Source organism: Corvus kubaryi, unplaced genomic scaffold, assembly GCF_017639235.1.
Source record: "Corvus kubaryi isolate FWS band 111438036 unplaced genomic scaffold, C.kubaryi_AGA036_p1.0 37272, whole genome shotgun sequence".
In the NCBI taxonomy this organism is placed as follows: Eukaryota; Metazoa; Chordata; class Aves; order Passeriformes; family Corvidae; genus Corvus; species Corvus kubaryi.
The window spans coordinates 1856373-1863787 of NW_024581084.1; positions in this window are offsets into that span (position 1 = coordinate 1856373).

Genomic DNA, 7415 nt, shown 5'->3' on the forward strand with positions numbered 1-7415 from the left:
GGTGGGCAGAGGGGATAAGTGGGATAATATTATCCCACATCCCCTTTTCCTGCATGGAAGGGTGCAGGAAGAGCTGGGGGCAGCTCTTGGCCCCCAAAACTGCTCCCAGAGCAGGCACCTCCATCCTTTTACAGATGGGAACGACCCCGGCAGCGTCAATTTGAGCAATTCCCACTAAAAGCAAAAAAAAAAAGGTGAATTGGGAGGAAAAAATACGATGGTCCCAAGTTAGAGTGGCCATTTTGAGCCTGTCCAGCTGAGTCTCTCTGCGTGCCAGACCCAAAAATGAGTTTCTCCTGCTTCCTGAGGCTGTTCCAGTCCCAGCAGAGCTCCTGGGGCAAACTGGGGCGATGTGGGCCCAGCAGAGCCCAGTTCCTGCAGGGCTGGAAGGGCCTCGCTGAGCCCGAATCTCTCCTCCCACATTTATGTTCCACCAGCACGAGCCAGGAGAGAATTGGCCACAAAATTCGAGGGCAGTGGGGTTATTTTAAAATGAGAAGAGGCCTTGAATGAGCTTTTCCATGAGTTTATCTTGTGAGTTTGGCTTCTTTCTTTGAATTTCTTTGAGTGCCTGGGACAGGGAGGCAGCAGATCCCGGTGAGGGGTGGCAGGAGTGTGGCATTAGGGCAGGGAAGCCTCTGCGAGGTGTCAGAGCCACGATAAGCCCAGTTTAAACTTTCCCCAGAGCTAAACCCCAGTGTCAACACGTGCTGCTGCCCCAGCTCCGGGATCAGGCCAGGCAAACATCCAGCCCCAGGGAGAAATCAAAGCCCGGGCACATCCAAGCCAGGCTGGAGTGTTTAACTCCCCAATTCCCAGCTGAGCAGGGCTTTTCCAGCAGGTTCCCCACAGCCAGGTCTCTCCCAGACATTTGTTTATCCAAGAAACCCCTGTGTGTGAATTATCCCTGGATTTATTTATCCCTGGTGGGCGCAGGCCCAGCGAGCTGCTCCGCAGGGTACACGGCGTCCCGGCCCTGCCTATCCACAGGGAATGTTCTGTTTGCTTCTCCTCCCGCCCCGTCTCCCCACCACCCACCCTGGACAGCCCAAAATCCCAAATAACGCCAGGGCAAAACCGCTGGATGCTCCTGATCCCATCGGGTGGGAAAGGAGAGGGCTCCTCCCGCTGCCTCCGCCCTCGCCCTCCACCAGGGATGATATTCCCCATGGGAAGGGGCACAGCAGGGAGGTCTCTCCCTTCAGGAACTCTTTAAAAAACCCCAAAGCCACTTTTTGGAGGCCCCACAAGCCCAGACAGCTCCTGCCAAGGACGACAGGGCCTTGTGGCCGCCAACCCCATCAGCCACAGCACATTTTGCTTCCAGGAGTGGATTTTGCAGCTTTCCCTGCTCATCCCAGTGCCTGGAGGAGAGGGGGGATCCAATCCCCTGCTCCAGCAGTGTCCCTGTGCCATCACCCCCTTAACACCCCAACACATTCTAGGCTGAGCTCAGCTAAGCTCAGGATTAGCCCTCCAAGTGCTGTAACTCACCAGGAAAACCCCACGCCGATATTCTGAGAAAAATGCCCTTTTTGTCCCAGATTGGGCAAAAGAAAGGTTAAAAAGCACCATCTGTCATGGGAATTTGCTTTCCCTTATTCCTCCGTCCTTTCCCTAGTTAAGGGGAGGCGGGGAGGGGGAGAAGGTTCATTTGAAGCTCGCCCCGTGGTTTATTAATTGATGGCAAATAATCCACAGATAAAGCGCACAATAAATGTTTTAATGAGAACATATGGTGGGGAAAATTGATAGGAGGGAGCCTTGGAGGAGTTCCTGGGGAGCAGAGGTACAGGAGGAGCAGGAAAAGGCTTGGACAGCAAATTCCAAATATTCCGCAAAAGGAGAACGAGGAGAAAGGCGGGGAGGGGGGAGCTCTGCTGGCCCCAGGTGCCTGAAGGAATCCCCAAAAATCCAACAGCTCACAGCAGGTCCAAGCTCTAAATTCCTGCGACTGAGCTGTCCCCTGGCTCCAGGGATTTTCCTTGGAATCAGCTGGTTGGGAATGGGCTTAAGCTGAGCTGAAATAAGCTGCTCCTAAAGAGCAGGTGGGGTTTAGGCCCATTCGGCCACGTCAGTCACGGAATGGTTTGGGTGGGAAGGGGTTTAAAGCTCATCCCATCCCAGCTCCCTGGGACACCTTCACTGGCACAGGGTGCTCAACACACCTCAGAACCACAGGAAGAAATTGCAGGAGGAGTTTCCTCATGGAAAGGGTGCTCAGGCCTTGGAAGGGGCTGCCCAGGGAGGATTGGAGCCCCCATCCCTGCAGATGTCCAAGGAATTCCTGGATGTGGCCCTCAGGGCTCTGGGCTGGGAACAAGGTGGGGATCAGCTGGACTTGATGACCTTGGAGGGCTCCTCCAGCCTCAGTGAGATGATTCCCTGTGTCCCTATCCCCTGTCCCTCCTCATCCCAAGGGCCACCTGATCCCCAAGAAGCCACATCCACAGGGAACACGGGATTCTTCCAGGCACTAAGTGCCTTAGGAGCACCCTGCTCGTGTTGGCGTTCCCAAATACCCCATTCTAACAGAATCTTAAACAATTCCCATCTCCAAATACCCCATTTTAACAGATCCTTAAATATTCCCATCTCCAAATACCCCATTTTAACAGATCCTTAAACCATTCCCATCTCCGAATATTCCATTTTAACAGATCCTTAAACCATTCCCATCTCCGAATATCCCAGGTCCTTAAACAGTTCCCATCTCCGAATATCCCATCATAACAGGTCCTTAAACACTCCCACCCTAAACACCAAACATCCCCTGGCCCTTAATCCCCCGTCCCTGAGATCCTGGGGAAACAGAGGAGTCCTGCAGGGAGTGATGAGGATCAGCTCCAAGGATCCCCAGCACATCCCAGTGCTCCTGAATTGGTTCCACCTCAGCCAAACCCAGCTCTGAGAGCTGGGAAATCCCTTCCCAGCAGCTGGAATTTGGGGAAGGAATTTTGCCTTGAATCCCACAGCTCTGGGTGATCCAGGACATTGGGCATCCCCCGGAGGAGTGTGGGTGTACCCTGGGGGTCTGGGCTCATGCAAAGCAGCAGTGCCCAAAAGTCATCAAACCGTCACTTGAAGATATAATTAAATCCCTCATGAATTGGAAGTAAGGAAATAAAGTCCTGGAAAGGCTTTGAAGTACAATCAAACCCCTCGTTAAATGGAATTCCGGAAGCAAAGGTATGAAAACAGCGCCTGGCACTGGTGAAGTTCACCCAGAAAAGTCGCTCCCCTCCACCAAAACTCAGCTTTCAGGTAGGGAAATTAAGGATTCACACAATTCCAGGGGCTGGAATCTCCGGAGAGCAGAGGCTGCTGCTTTCGCAGCCTGTCCGTATTCCTTGGCCCCGCTGGATCCTGTCAGGAGACCCGAGCAGGGCACCTCAGGTCAGGGCTGGAGGTGCCAGTCTGCACCTGTAACCCATTAACCAGGGCAGAGAGGCACAGGGACGGACCTGGGATTTAAAAACACCTCATCCCCAAAGGAGGCCCCCTGCACCTGCATTTCCCAGCTTTTTGGGAACTTCTGCCGAACATTTTTAAGACCCTGAGGAGGTGGACAAGCAGCTCTGGAGCAGGGACACACTGGAGGGATATAAAACACAAAATATGGAGATTTTTCACCTGACCAGGGTGCTCCCGTTCTCAAACAACCCCGGAGCCCTTCAGGGCAGCAATGAAACCCAGAAGTTTTGAAGGTGTGATCCCAAAATCGCCACCATCCCACTCCTGGACTGGGTGCTCCTGCCCTGGGCAGCGCGAGGAGCGCCAGCATCTCAACCCCGGCTGGTCCCGGGGCCTGCGCAGGATTCCAGCGGGATTCCTCTCATTCCTCACGTGGACTTTCACCACCCAAACCAAACAGCAGGGTCAGGGTGCTGCTCCCACGCTTCCCACGATCCCTTTTTGTTGGTTTTGTGACAAGGGATGTCAAGGACTTGCCAGCGGTGGCCCCGTGGGGTGGCACTGGGGACACTCTGCCTTCCCACAGGGGGTTCCTCCCCACCGCAGCGCACGGAGCTGGGCAGCTCTGGGATCTGCACACCCTGGAAGGCCCCCAGAGTCCCCCACATCACCCACCCCATCATCCAACCGATCCCACCTTGGGTCACACATGAGATTTCCCCAGATTTGGGGGCTCCAGTACTGGTTTTGCTCTGATTATCCCCAAAATCCATTTCCCTACAGCAGCAGGGTTGGAGCTCCCTGTTCCAAGCAGATCCCAAATTCCCCCACCAAACCCCCACGTCCACCAAGGGATTTTCTCTGTGAGACTTTCCAATGGAGAAAATACAATTTATGGGGGAAAAGCTAAGGAAGGGTCTCGGGGACCGGACTGGGGCTTTTCCCAGGTTCCCAACCTGGAGACATCCCCTTTGTGAGGGAAGAGCGGAGCCCCCACCCAGCCGGAATCAGCCCCGTTTGGGACAGGTTTTGTGCCCCCCCCATTCTTGCCCGTGCTCCAGGAGGTTTGGGATCGCCAGGGAGGAGCTGGGAAGGACAAAGCTGAGAGCGACTCTCAGCCTCTCACATCCCCTCTGCAGCTGGGAGGGACCTGAGCCCTCATTTCTCACTTTACCTCCAACGTTTGTCCTGCATTTTTCACGCAGCCGCTCGAAGCCCGGCTGAGGAGTTTCTCAGGGCCCCCTCCAACCTCGCCAGCGGTGCCAACCCTGTCCCTGTGCCACCCCACAGATTCTAGGAATTCACCCCAACCAGGCAGGGATGGCTGTGCAATCTCCTCACCTCGCCCTGTGCTTTTTGGGCTCTGCCCAAGCCTCGGCCTGGCCCGGCAGCCGAGTGCCAGGGAATATTTGTGTGTCCCGATGCAGATGAATGGAGCTGCTGAGGCGAGGGCTGCAGCAAAAGCCCGCAGGACAATTGCCCCCATTGATGGTGCTGCTGGAGAGGCTCCCACAGCAGAGCCCTCCCGCTCGGAGCCGTCCCTCCCCTGGGATGGGCGCAGCCTCCTGGTGGGATCTTCTTGGGGAAAAGCCACTTTTCCCTGGAAAAACGGTGGGCAGGCTCTGCTGCCAGCTTGGGGAGGGCTGGAGTCTCCTTTGGGGCACCTACTATGGAGCTTGTTTGCTTCTCCTCCCGCCCCATCTTCCCAGCACCCACCCTGGACAGCCCAAAGTTCCAAACAACACCAGGGCAAAACCACTGGATGCTCCTGATCCCATCAGGTGGGAGAGGAGAGGGCCCTGAAGCCCAGGCTGCTTTGGGAAAAGGGAATGGACGCACAGATAATTCCCTCCTGGATGCTCAGCCATGGACACCGAGCTCTGGGCTCAGCTGGGTCCAGCCTGAGTGACCCAAAGCCCCGCTGGCTCCGTGTCCCTTGGCTTCCCAGTGCTCTCCTTTGGCCATGGCAAGCAAGGAGTGGATCGGCTCCCAGTGCCACGCTGGATTTGGGAAGGAGGAACCTCCTAAAGGGAGCAGATTCAACAGGGGCAGCCTAACAAGGGAGAAATACTAAAAAATACTAAAAACGCCCGCAGATGTCGATTTTCCAGCTGCTGCCTGGCTCTTTGCTGCCCAGAACCACACTCCAAACACAATTTTATGATGCAAACAGGCAGAAACCTCCCGCTGGGAGCTTGTGGGCCCAACTGCGAGAGGGAGAAAGAGCCCAGGCGGACACCAGGGCTTGGAGCTCCTCGGAGGCTGAGCCAGGGCAAGGCCTGGCTTGGCTCGGGCTGCAAAGCACAGCTCGGAGCCATGGCTGGTGCCCATCTGCATGGGAAAAGGCAAACACAGCACTGGGAAGGGCTGTGAGCGGCAGCAAACGCTGCTGGAGAACTTTTCCCGCTGGTTTGGCTTCTCCTGAGCGCTGGAAGCTGAGCTGGGCCGCAGCCAAGGCTTGGCCAGAGCCACCAGCAAGCACTCGCCCACCTCCAGCTGCTCCCACCCACGTTTGGGGGAACAAGGGAGAGGCTGTGCTGCTGCAGCTTTGGAAAGTCAGCAAGAAAATGCCAATTGCTCGGGCAGAGCTTCTGGTTTTTGGAAAAAAGTTGAGCTTGAGTGACACAAACCCCCTGTACAAACTCACCCCCACGGGACAGTTTTGCTTTCTGCTGAGGACCCTAAAAAAAACAAGGTGGGCCAAGAATTGTGCTGGGTGCCCAACCTGAGAGGTGCCACACACCAAAAACACAACTTCAGCCGTAGGTTGACTTCTTTTCCTCAGGTTACGCCGCGCTCACCTGGATTTGTCCTGGCAGCTTCAGAAAAAAAAAGATCAGCTGAACTTTTAGGCAATTTTAAGCCTGTTTGGGAAAAGATGGAGCTCCTAAAGGACGGAGTTCTGTGCCAGAAGATGGCCAGGGAGAGAAAGGGAAGCCCGTGGATGGATTGGATGGAAGAGATTTATCCAAAGCTTCTGGGAACACCTCAGAAATGGGAAAAGCTCTTCCCCATCTGCCCTGCTCACAGAGGGAGCTGCTCCTTCTCCAGCCCCCTTTGGAAGAAGAGGGATGGGATGGGATGGGATGGGATGGGATGGGATGGGATGGGATGGGATGGGAGAAGGTTTTTTCCAGCACTCCTGAGCCCGATGTGCAGCAGCTGCTCGCCAGCCCTGGGACAGCCTCATGTCACAGCTCCCCCAAAGAGCCCAGCCAGGAGCTCTGACAGCCCTGCAGCCACATTCCCGCAGCCTGTGCCGATCTCCAAAGGCTGGGACTCTCCAGCATGGAAAAACGTGGGAAAACAACCCTAAAGGGCAGTGAGGTCACACCAGAGGGATTCAAACCCCAGCACTGCCAGCGCCGATCACCTGCAATTACCAGCACGTTCATTAATGCAGTTCATCCTGAGGACGGCAATTAAAGCAAACAAAAGCAGGGACGGGTGGCACACCCTGACATCGAGAGGTTTTCCTCATGGTTAAACCCTGGCCCGTGGCCCGGAGAAGGGATTTAGGAGCTGAACTGCTCCGCGTTTCCCCGGACCCCTCCATTCCGGAGCCTGAAGTCAGATCTCGATCTGAACTTGGTGGCTTGGGCTCGGTTCAAGAATCACAAATTACCCCGACTCATTATTGTCATTAATAACAAAGTGTTATTGGCGCAGGAGCCCCGAGGTTCACCGTGACCGGCGCAGCAGGGCTGGGAGCAGGGCTGGAGGGAGCAGCCGGGATCCCCATGGTCTCCAGAAGCTCCCGGGGCCGAGCTCTGAACTCCAGGCTGGGAACGTGCCCAGTGCAGGGGGTTGTGTTTGGGGAGCTGGAGACCACCAGGAACCCTCTGGGGATTTGGCCTCAGGGAATTAGCAGTGGTTTATCGACACTCAAAGCCCCGAGGGCAACGTAGATGGGGTAAGGAGTGCTCAAAAATGAGACTTGAAACGGCTGAAACCTCCCTCCTGCAGCCACTCCTTATCCCTCATCCCATCCCTCATCCCAT